This window comes from Panthera leo, chromosome B2 (assembly GCF_018350215.1).
Source record: "Panthera leo isolate Ple1 chromosome B2, P.leo_Ple1_pat1.1, whole genome shotgun sequence".
NCBI classification, from domain to species: Eukaryota; Metazoa; Chordata; class Mammalia; order Carnivora; family Felidae; genus Panthera; species Panthera leo.
In genome coordinates this window covers 131,897,615-131,909,904 of record NC_056683.1, presented here as the reverse complement: position 1 = coordinate 131,909,904, position 12,290 = coordinate 131,897,615, and the positions used below count along the sequence as shown (strand labels likewise).

The following is a 12,290-nucleotide window of genomic DNA, read 5'->3' as shown; positions in this document are numbered from 1 at the left end:
TCCTCTTTGGCGAGTGGAAGCTCTGAGCTGAGTTCTGGTCCAAAGTTCCATGAGGCACTCGGTGCCTTTTGCTATAAAGAGGGACTAGAAATAGTCCACGAGGTCATTGGGAGGATTAACCATCCTAATGTATGTGAAAGCGCGTTGCCTACTACGAAGTGCTAAATCTGATTATATTTAACAGCGGAAGGGAGGCCGGCTTAGTGGTTACAGGTAGCCTTTGCCCACACGGTTCCCCTAGGTTTTATTATTTCCATGAGAAAAAACATAAAGGCAATGCTGGAAACATATTTTAAATAGGACGGAACATAGCGGTTCAAATGGAACATTTCCCTGAGATGTGTCCCTGGGGCAGTTCAGTTCTGTTGTTAAGAGAACATTGCCTGTGCTGGTTTCTCCTGTCACAGCCGGTCAAGATACAGAAAGAGACTTTACAGTTTATCTCCCATCGATCTGGTTTTCTGAATACGCTTGTTCAGTTGCCAGTTACAGACATTTACTTTAGAAGCTTCGGGGCAACCAGAGTGTGTGCAGTGCGTATGCCCTGTTTCTTTCTTCTTGGATTTATACCTGACTGTTAGTGACACAGTGTTCCTTCACCAGGTGTGTGCTGGGCTTACTGACGGCTCCAATAATGGAGGCAGAAGGCCAGCCCTGTGAGCACTTGACCTGCTTTGACTTAGCTCTGGTGTCAGTGTTTACCTGCCTGCCAACGGCACCTCAAGTAATAATGTTGTCTTTGAATCTGCTGCTGTTCCCTTTAATTTTTTAAAAACAGCTGTATAAATTAAGACATTTTCTTTCTTAGTTAAGCAAGTTTCTAATGTCTACACAGCATCATTTTAGTCCAGGGTGTAGAGAGGATTTATAGCTAGTTATTAAACACACTCACGGTATCCTACCTACTGACGCACATCTGTTATAGTCAGGGGCAAAGCTTTTTGAAGAGTTGATATATTGAACTATACTTTTATTTATTTTTTAGGCACTAGGTTCCCTCAGATGTCTTTGTGACTAACATTGTTTTCAAATAGTGCTTTTAGTAGTATTTCTGGAACTCGATTCCCTGGGTTGGAATGGCAGCTACATTTCTTACTAGCTTTTTGACCTTGCATAAATTACCTATTCTCTCTGTATTTCAATAGTCTTATATGCAAAAAGTGGATAAAAGTAATATCAAACTTGTGTTTGGGGGAGAGATTAACTGAAAAAATCCTTATAAAGTGAATACCACAGTGCATGGTATATAGTAAAAAATCATTTAGTTCGATTATTACAATTATTTAAGAAAACCCAAGGCGTAGAATATAGTGAACACACTATTAAAGTAGGTAGCAGGTGCCCTTACTTGGATCTCAAAACTTTTGGAAAGCTAAACGTTTGCACTTTTATGGGGAGGTGGGGCTATAGATTTGGGATGCCCAAAGTGTGTTCCCGCTACCATTAATTAAAACTGTATTGAAAACTTTTAAGTGTTTGGTGGGCAGGGGGATCTTGAGGAAATTTATGATTTGTATTTGGTTTGTGAAATTAGTAAATTAACTTATCTAGTAAAACATGGATTTGGGGCTGCTATGTGCCTCGTCAGGCATCTTGGCTCAGACAAAGAATATAAGATCTGCCCTTCTTGAAAATTTCTTGCTCATCTTTGACATGCACACTTTTCTGACTTCTTCTCTTCTTTCCTGGAATGCTTTCTTTGCTGTATTTTTGTTAGCCCACCAGGTGGTCTCAGTTCTAAGCATTGACTACTGAGGATGAGCTCGTGATTCCCACATTTACATCCCCCCTTATCTTTTTGTAAAGACAAATTCTTTTTTTACAGTGGTTTTATATTCACAGCAAAACTAAAAGGAAGGTACAGAGGTTTCCCATATACCCCCTGCCCCCACATATGCATCACCTCCCTCATTTTCAATATCCCCCACCAGAGTGCTACATATGTTACGACTGACGAACCTACCCTGAATCATTATAATCACCCCAAATCTGTAGTTCACATTAGGAGTCACTCTTGGTGTTGTACTTTCTATTGGTTTGGGCCAGTGTATAATGAGGTATCTGTCCATCATTAGAGTAGCATACGGAGTATTTCACTGCTCTAAAAGTTCTCTGTGTTCCATCTATGCATTCCTCCTTCCTCTCCAATCCCCGGCAACCACTGATTTTTTTTTTTTTCAATTTTCATAGCTTTGTCTTTTCTAGACTGTCATATAGTTAGAATCATACAGTATGTAGCCTTTTCAAATTGTCATCTTTCACTTAGTAATATGCATTTAAGGTCCCTCCATGTCTATTCATGGCTTGATAACTCATTTCTTTTTGGTGCTGAATAATATTCCACTCTCTGGATGTACCACAGTTTATTTATCCATTCACCTACTCAAGGGCATCTCGACTGCTTCAGAAGTTTGGCAATTATGAGTATCTATGCTAAAAGCGTGTGCCGGTTTTTGTGCAGACCTAAAGTTCGAACTCCTTTGGGTAAATGTCAAGGAATACAAGTGCTTGATTGTATAAGAGTATCTTTAGCTTTGTAAGAGATCATCAGACTGTTTTCCCAAGTGGCTATACTATTTTGCATTTTCTCATAATCTTCAGAAACCTCCCCATGTGATATTATATTCTCTATTTACTTATGGGGCTTGGGATTGCTTCTTCCTGCATCTGGAATGGAGGTGCGGTGACAACAGAGGTTTTCTGTTTGCCTCTGCACGCTACCTGGGATAGCCTGTGTGCCATATGAGTGAACTCTCAGTAAATGTTTTCTTAGTGAATAATTCCTTTACCCAGGGCTTTGCAGTGTGGAGTCAGATACTATGCCATCACCATTTCTATGTGTGCTCCTCTCTCCCTGGCTACTCCTTCTTAATCTGGAGCTGTCATCTCTAACGTCCTCTAGTTTGTTCTGAGAAGGAGACCATACATGCAGTGGGTGCAGTGAAGCAGTGGCTTTCTGGAGACTTTTTTGACCTGTGGGTGGGTCAGAGACTGGGTCTGTATAATCGTGTTAGGAAGCCATGCTTACTCAGAAGGTTTCATCCTCTGATTTACGAAATCATTTGCACTCAGAAATGAAGTCTCCACGCTGGGCCATCTGGTCTCGGTGCCGGGTTGTGAAGTACACACTTCCAGATGGATGCTCTTCGCATGGATGCCGGCCCTGAGAGCACACGCGGGGAGGGTTCAGGGGAAGGGAGTTCAGGGGACTTTGATGGATTTCTTTCATACGCAGAACCTTTCTGTCCTCTGGGCAGCTCTTCCATTTTGATTTCTGTTTTGTTTTCTTTTTGTCTTTCCATCGTTTTTCTCTTTCTGAATGCTTGTAAGTAATTTGTATAGGGAATTTCATCAAGTACAACCTTCCGTTCCAAGTTTTATTTCCTCAAGTTTTCCTGGCTCATGGAAAAGACAGACTTTCAGGGGACAGGAAGTGAGAAATGAACATTTGGGGGAAAAGTTAACAGTGAACCTCCTACGACAAAAATCTTCATTTCCTCTGATTTTAATCTTCTACTTTATATAAAAATAGTTCTCAGATATCACGTCCCTATGGTGCTATTAATTACTAACATTTGCATATATTTATTATGTGCTAGTCACTGCTAAGTGTTTACGTGTATTATCTAGGTTAATTCTCCCAATAATCTCATGAGACAGGTTCTATTATTATTTCCATCCTAGAGTTGGGGAAACCACAGAGACACTGAACGATTTAGTGACTTCTCTCATCTAGCCAGTAAGTGGATTTGCTGGGACCTGAGCTCAGTTGGCCTGATTCTACATCTGTGTTCCCAACGACTAAGCTGTGCCATGATTTCTGTAGAACCAACTAATGTCCTTATGGATTTTAAGTGAAATGTTGGTGTCTTATGAACTCTTCTGATTCTCTCAAATGTAAGAACATATTTTATGCAAAACTTGTTAAAAAGCCTTTGAGAAAAGCTACCCCACTTCCTTTGAAATTAAGCCAAAATTCTTTAACCCAGTATTTGAAGCATTGCCCCCTAAAACACCATTTTGCCTTCCTCGTTATTTTTTCCTGTCAAGTTTTCTCTTTTATTTAAAAAAAAATAACTGAAGAGTTCTTAAAAGTGCAATGCATGAGAAACCTAACTGAAAAATTCCATATTTTAATTAACTGATCATATTTTCTAGATGTGTTAGGAGTTGTGATGAGCAAAACAGCAACTATTATTTGAAGATATAGTTGATGTAAAATACTCTTGATGTGGAAGCTATTCAATGTATCATTTCTAAGAGAGAATTTATATTCACTTCATTTAATGCTGCTATTAATGTAAGAATTTATCAAGCACCTGTTCTGTGATGATCATTTTGCTTAGAATTCTAGGGATATTAAATAATCTATGACATGGTCCAAGATATTAAGAGGCCTAAAGTCTTAGACAGAAATGCTTATGAAAATTACAAAGTACAAATCTGTAATTGAAAATTACAAAGCAATAAAACTGTAGAAATATGAAACAAAGATGTTTCTATTCTCAAATTTTTTCTAGAAAGGATTTGAAATACCTAGAATCCAATCTGCTATTTTTTACCTCTCCTCCTATATATGCCATTCATTCATTCATTCATTCATTTGCTTGGTCATTCATTCATTCAATATTTACTGAACAAATATATGTAGAAGGTGACCATAATTCTATTTTTAATAGAAGTATAGTTGAAACACAATGTCATATTGGTTTCAGGTGTACTACATAGTGATTTAATAATTATATACATGATACAATACTTTCCATGATAAATGTAGTTCCCGTCTGTCACCATACAAAGTTACTACAATATTAAGGGCTATATTCCCTATGTGGTACTTTTCCTCTCTGTAGCTTATTTATTTTATAACTGGAAGTTTGTACCTCTTAATCCCCTTCACCTATTTTGCGCATCCCTGCACTTCCCTCCCCTTTGGCATCCACCAGTTAGTTCTCTGAATTTGTCTCCGTTTATCTTGTTGCTGTTGTTTGTTATTTGTTTATTTTGTTTTTTAGGTTCCCCATATAATTGAAATTATATGGCATTTATCTCTCTCTCTCTCTGATTTATTTCACTTAGTGTATTACTCTCTGGGTCCATCCATGTTGTCACAGATAGGGTTTCATTTTTTTATGGCTCAGCAATATTCCATTGTATGTGTGTATATGTGTGTGTATATCACATCTTCTCTACCCATTCATCTATCAATGGACATTTAGGTTGCTTCCCTATCTAGGCTATTATAAATTGTGCTGCAATAAACAGGGGTGCATATATCTTTTTGAATTAGTGTTTTTTTGTTTTTGTTTTGTCTTTCTTTCTTTTTGTTAAATACCTAGAAGTGGAATTATTGGTATTTCTGTTTTTAAATTTTTTTTAACGTTTTATTTATTTTTGAGACAGGGAGAGACAGAGCATGAACAGGGGAGGGTCAGAGAAAGAGGGAGACACAGAATCTGAAACAGGCTCCAGGCTGCGAGCTGTCAGCACAGAGCCCGACACGGGGCTCGAACTCATGGACCGCGAGATCATGACCTGAGCTGAAGTCGGCTGCTTAACCAACTGAGCCACCCAGATGCCCCTGTTTTTAATTTTTTGAGGAATCTCTATGATGCTTTCCATAGTGGCTGTACCAATTTACGTTTCCACCAACAGTGCATGAGGGTTATCCTTTCTCCACATCCTCGCTAACAGTTGTTATTTCTTGTCTTTTTGATTCTAGCCATTCTGACAGGTGTAAGGTGATATCTCATTGTGGTTTGGATTTGCATTTCCCTGATGATGAGTGGTATTGAGCATCTTTTCGTGTGTCTGTTGGCCATCTGTATGTCTTCTTTGGAAAAATGTCTGTTCAGGTCCTCCACCCATTTTTTGATTGGATTGTTTGTTTTTTGGGGGGAGTGTTGAGTTGTATGAGTTTACATATTTTGGATATTAACTTTGTATTTGACACATAATTTTCAAATGTCTTCTCCCATTCACATTGCCTTTTCACTTTGTTGATGGTTTCCTTTGCTGTGCAAAAAAGCTTTTTAGTTTGATGTAGTCCTGATTATTTATTTTTGCTTTTGTTTCCCTTGCCTGAGGAGACCTACCCAGAAAAATGTTGCTAAGGCTGATGTCCAAGAGATTACTGCCCATTTATAGGAGTTTCATGGCTTTAGGTTTTACATTTAGGTCTTTAATCTATTTTGAATTTTTATTTTTGTGTATGCTTTTGACCATAAATTCATATAGTCAATCCTGAGGTTCTGTAGAATGGGGCATGACAGCTGTTCTTTTTAAAAAATATTTATTTTATTTAACAGCCATTCTGACAGATAATAAAGATCATTAAATATCACAAAAGATTGTGGCTTCTGCTTCTCAACATATTTTTAGGCTGGTATTATAAAATTTTTTAAATCAAACCGTATACATTTAGAGAGGATCTCTTATTTTAGAATTGAAGCCAGGTCTTGGGAATTTAAAAAACTCAGATACTCTTCCCGGAGTGAAATAAGGGGGTGAAGGGACAATCCACGGTGGATTACGATGCAATGATGAGAGTTAAAAATAGAAGTAAGCAGCACGTACTTTGGGAGATGAAGGAACACAGCAAAAACAGCCTGGGAGAGGTCAGGAAAGGCTTCTGGGAAGATAGAACCTTAAAGGGGCAGAGAAGTAGGGATAGAGAGGATAGGGGGTTGAGACAAAGTGTGGTGTATTTAGGTTGAGATTCATTGTAATGGAGGAGAGAGAGGCAGGCAGAGAGAGGGGAGAGAGAGTTTGGATGTTTTAAGAAGACTGTTACAGAAAATTATTGCTTTAGATTGAGTTCCTCATTTGAACCACAAGAAAAGAAAATTACTTGAGTTCCTATTTTCTTGGTTCCCCACCCAATGGTATCTAACTGGAATTCTAGATGCGGAGGAGAAAAGTGACTCCACTCCTCACTATACCCTAGGATGCCCTAAGGTTTTATGGCTTCAATCTCTGAGGAGCTCCAGGAAAGAAAGCCCATGGATGACTAAGCTGAATGAAGGGAATTGTTGAACCCAGCTCTTTGGTATAAAGTTTTTGAATTAAAATTACTTTTCCTTTTGATTTTGTTCTTACTTCCTCTAGTATTTATAGATTTGAGGATATTGCTTTTTTGAGTTGCCCTCTCTCTCTTGCTTTTCCATCCTTCCTCTCTTCCTTCTTATTACTTTGAAGGATTCCTCAAATAATTGGCCAATTAGGACTTTCTCCCCCTGCGTGGGCCCAGAGCTTTTGTTCAAGGCTTTAAGCCTTAGTGTCCCATCCTATACTGTCGTGCCCCTTCACATCCTCTGCATTAGATTTTAAGCAAAATGTTCACAGTCAGAATCAAAGTCATGGTCTCAGTCATTGTAAAAATGAAGTAAAAATTGGTCCCAGAGAGATGGTATTTAGACTGATTTGAGAAAGGACTCTTTTTTTCAAAGTGACTGATTTTCCAGAGTAAATTTCTATAGTCATTTCCAGGCCTTTACAGTGAAGGAAGCTTTTCTACCCATTCCTTCTTCTTCTTCTTTTTTTTTTTCTTGTTCTTTCTATAAAGGTTAATGCCTTTGAATGTCCTCCAAACAATATGCTTTGTGTCTTTTATACATTTTTGCAGTTCTGGCTCACTTCTTACGTTGCTGGGTAGGGAGTTGATTGGCACCTCTCATAAATGATAAGTAACTCCCTTTGAGAGCAGGTAACATGGAACTTCTGCCCTTTGACTTTGCCAGCATGCTTTCTGCCAGTCAGGACGTAGTCTTCCATGGAGAAAGCATCTTTGTTTCAAAGGTTTCCTGGCATGGATTAGGAATAAGCAGGGCTGGGTTCACAAAGGTGGGCCCACAATGGACATTTGTTTCTCACAGTTCTTCATCCGGGCCAGGAAAGGCAACTCTTGCGACCTCCTGTCAGTTTGTAGCCCACTGCCACAGAGAAAAAAGATTCACTCCTTTGAGAGACACTCGTTTCTTCGTCTAAGCCCTGAAAATGAATTCTATGCAGCATACAACATTATCTGGGGAACTGGAAGCCATTGATTCAAAAGCAAAATTAGGTTACAGATACTAACTTTCACCCCCTCGAGAGATGGTTGATGTGGTCATCGCAGGAAGATGTTCAATTCAATTGAATCGGGCCCAAATCCAGAACAACCATGGCTTATTTTTATGACTGCACTGTGTGGATCAGACCACATATTCCTCTGACATCATTCCTGGGCCTATGCTTTGACTAACCACCCCCTCCCCACCCCCGCCCAAACCGCCTTTCTCAGTTGAATAACCACTGTTGGAGGGGTGAGTACAAAATCTTTTCCTCTTAATGATAGAGAAATAAACAGGATTGTCACATCATTTATTGGTATGTTATTATCATATCGGTATGCAAAGGGTGAGTTCTATGGGCCACAAGACTGACCCATCAAAATTTTCATGCTCCTGGGCTTGACTACTCTGTGTTTATGGGCCCAAGGCAGGGAGATGATGGCTTGCCTTGATGTAAAATGAAATCCCCATCCCTTTGTTTTTATCTTGACAGCTTCTGGTGCCACTGTTGCTTTTTGGTAAATCTCATTATGTGGTCTGAGCATCTAAATGAAAGATCCTTTTCTGCCAGCATACTGAATAAACACTACTCCTGCTTCTGGAATCCTTATGAGCGCCTCTGTGCATCAAACAGCTGCATCAGCTTTATCGGAAATGAGTTTGTTCCTGGGCTGGTATTTCTCAGTGAAGGGCATGTTTAGCATGGCAAGGCTAACTAGGAAATCATTTTGATAAGCAATACAAAAATCTTCCTGACGGCACATCTTCCCAAGGTCTTTTTCCTTTCTAAAGCAAATGTTAGATCATGATTTTCCAAATATGTACAGTAGTGAATTATATGCTTCTTACTGTTTTTTTTTTTTTTTTTTTTTTTTTTTTTGCTTCTTACTGTTTGAGATTTCATGCTGCACAATTGTTCTGCCATTTTTGGGATCAAACTGCATTTTCCCTTTTCAACTGCAATTTCTTTCCAGTCATCAGGAGTTCCACATAGAAATTAAAATGGGAATCAAGGCTCTTGCTGTTAAGTAATTCTTTTGTGACCCTACCTGATACTTAGATACAGAGTAAATATCTAAATGAAAGGCTATGTTCAAACAGTTCAGTGACATTAATAATGCCACTATTTTAAGTTATTAACACATAAAAATTTCATAATATGTTTTTCTTTAATGCATTGGTTTAAAAATATTGAAATGATAGCCTAAGGGTAAATTATCGTGATTTTATATATAACAACTAAGAGCTGTATATTTTTGTTCCTATGATTTAAAAGAATATATACATCAAAAGTCTATTACTTTCACATTTATAACTTACTACACTTGTGAGATTCCAGCTGGCATTTATAAGCAGCAAGGATCTTGTACTTAAAAGCACTGAATCATTTTTATTCACAAAAGAACCCTATTAAAGGGTGTAGTAAGATGTTGAAAATTAAAAAAATGCTCAGGCCATTGACTTTTAATGGTTCACGTGACCGAGCACATTAGATGAGGCATGTTTGAGTGTTTTCAGTTCATAGGCTATTATTTCTTCTCCCAGATTTCAGGGAGGTCAAGTTGTTGGCATGAGAGACAGATAGGAGTGGGACCCAGGAAGGGTCTGCAGAGATGACAGTTCTTCTACTCTGAAGGGCACTGCTGTTCCCAAGGCTGCATTACCACGGGGCCGTGGCCACCTTGGTGGTACCCATCTGGTAGAAAGCTCTGTCTTGAGCCAGCACAGAGACTCCCAGCCAGCCGGGTTGCATGCTATCACCCTTCCCACTGGGCTTGTGACCTCAACCTCATCACCAGGCAGTTTTAATTCTCTAGTCTGAGTGCACAAATATGTGTCTGAAAGCATATCAGAACCTTTACCTGATGATTTTTCATTCCGATCACTCACCACTTTCAGTGGCCATGTTTGAGGGCTACTGACGGAAAGGAAGTGGCAATAATTTGGTGCAAGTATACAATTTCGTAATCCTCACTCTATTTTCTTTCTTCACTCTCAATGCATTTTTATCATGCACATGGGGCTGGGGTTTCAGAGAGTTCCCATTGGCATGCTTGTTTGGGAAGCTCTGCCGGGTGGCTTGTGGACACAATGGAATGGAAATGAGCATGAGATCATAGGACAGTGCTGTCCTATGATTAATGTCCTCAGATTAATCATGCATTCTGAGCTTAGGTAGGTCAAGTCTTGGTTTCTCATTCCTTTTTCAGTTAGGTGAGGCAATAATATCTTACCTACTTATTTCTCAATGCTTTTTGGAAAATAATGTGGGATAACACATAGGAGCAAGTTTTTAAAGTCCATACTCAGATGGACTTAGTCATCATTTCTGGTATCATTATTGTAATAGAGGACATAAAATATACAGCTGGCTAAGCACCTTTATGTTCAGAAACTGATTGTGTGAGAAAAGAAATCTGTCCTGTTTCTCACCCCTTCTTTCCTTATATTCCTCCTTAGAATTAAGAAGCCATCAGCATTGTGCATATCTGTTTTGGATTTCTTTTAGGGGGAAGTGCCCAAAACATTAGGATTAAGGTGAGCATGGCTGTAGTGCAAGATTTTCTATACCCATGCTATGTGCCCTCTGCTTTTGTAGCAAAGAAAATAATAAATACCAGTTTATTTATTTATATTTATTATCTATCATGCACTGTCCTATATGCTTTCTCTGCATTGCCTTTTAATTCTTACAAGATGCCTGTGATAGCAGCTGCTATTATTATCCTAATTTTACTTTATTTTTTATTAGAGAGAGAGAGAGAGAGAGAGAGGGAGGGAGGGAGGGGGGGGGAGGGGCAGAGAAAGAGGGAGAGAGAGAGAATCTTAGGCAGGCTCCAGTGTGGAAGACATGGGGCTCCATCCCACAACTCTGGGGTCATGACCTGAGCTGAAATCAAGAGAAGGATGCTCAACAGACTGAGCCACTCAGGGGCCTGTATTATCCTCATTTTAGAGATTATGAGATGAAGCTCAAAAAAGATTAGTTAACTTTCTGAGTATCTCAGGACTCATAGTTATCTCAGAGAGAAAACTTGCATTGTGCGGAAGTTGCCCTTTATAGTATATTCTTATTTCTTTAAAACATTTTTTTTTTGGTAGTTATGTGAAAGTAGAGTATCAATCAATATTAGTCTGGAAGGATCTGAAATTAGGCAACAGCATTTGGTTAGTGGATAACCAAACACAGCTGCTGGAGGTGAGATGTTATAGAAACACAGAAGCATGCAGGAAAGCTGCAGTAATTAGTCAATAATGATTGAGGCACAGGGCATTTCCTAAGGGAATATCAACTAGCTGGGAGGCGTTGACAGACCAAACCACATTACAGTTCATTAACTACAACAGTCATTATTCCTAGCGAATGTCTTATTTTGAAGTTAATACCCTGGCTTGAATATATGTATTTAACACAAACTGCTTGATTCTTCTTGTACTGGATGGACTGAAGGGGCTTTGGTAAGGTAAAGTCTATGAGAGGGACGGAGGGTAGTTCTCTAGAGCAAAATATGAGGGCAAAACTATGTATGTGTGAAAAGGAAGGTATATGTAAATACTTTAGACTTCATTTGTCAGTCATTGAAATTGGAATTTATTTATCTATTCCTTTCCCCCCACTGCAAAGGAAAGCATTATATCCTGCCAATAAGATCAAATGAGCCAGTGTTCACCTGCAGAACTCAGCAAGGCAGTGCACCCAGGTAAATAGTAAGCTAAGATAAAGTCTACCAATGAAGCAGAGTGGTAAAGAGGGGAGAGAAAGAGGGAAGGAAGACAGAGTTTCAAAGAAAGGAGCAAGAATTAGCAAAATGGAAGACATTAAAGAGAAGGTAAGTAAGTATGGATGACCTCATAGAGAATTCTGGCCACTTGATCTTTCCCTTTTACTGTATCAGCCCCTGTACAGTTTCTCTCTTCCCTGCCTGTTTCACATTTCTCCCAGAACCCCTCATTACTCCCACTGCTCTCCAGTAACCCTAACCCTCTTCCCACCACTTGGATCTTCTCCAGAAGACTTCCATTGTTAGTGGACGCCAAGTTTGGAGCATCCCAAGCAGGCTGGTAGCTTAGAGCCTTTCAAACCAGTGCTGTTCAGATAATGGTTAAAGAGGAAGGAAGGGCAGGGGCCGGCTCAGCTTTTCATCTGTTCTTCCATGGATTTCCACTCTGGTCCCAGACTTGCACAGCCCATTTGCAGAACAGCAGCTCTGCAGGCCATCAGAGACTCACTTCTTAGAA

The 12,290-nt window shown here is 39.3% G+C and overlaps 1 long non-coding RNA gene across 15 annotated transcripts in view; it reads left to right on the top strand.

The window, feature by feature from the left end:
- The window catches only part of LOC122220472, a 195,740-nt gene that overhangs the window by 67,696 nt on the left and 115,754 nt on the right, over positions 1-12,290 (top strand). For 12 of the 15 annotated variants that reach the window (XR_006202871.1, XR_006202878.1, XR_006202876.1 and 9 more), the window contains one exon: positions 11,677-11,752. This is a non-coding gene — a long non-coding RNA (uncharacterized LOC122220472). Of the gene's footprint in view, positions 1-8,544; positions 8,825-10,511; positions 10,590-11,676; positions 11,753-12,290 lie in introns of all 15 variants that reach the window. The other 3 variants (XR_006202881.1, XR_006202882.1, XR_006202883.1) reach the window with 3 other exon arrangements.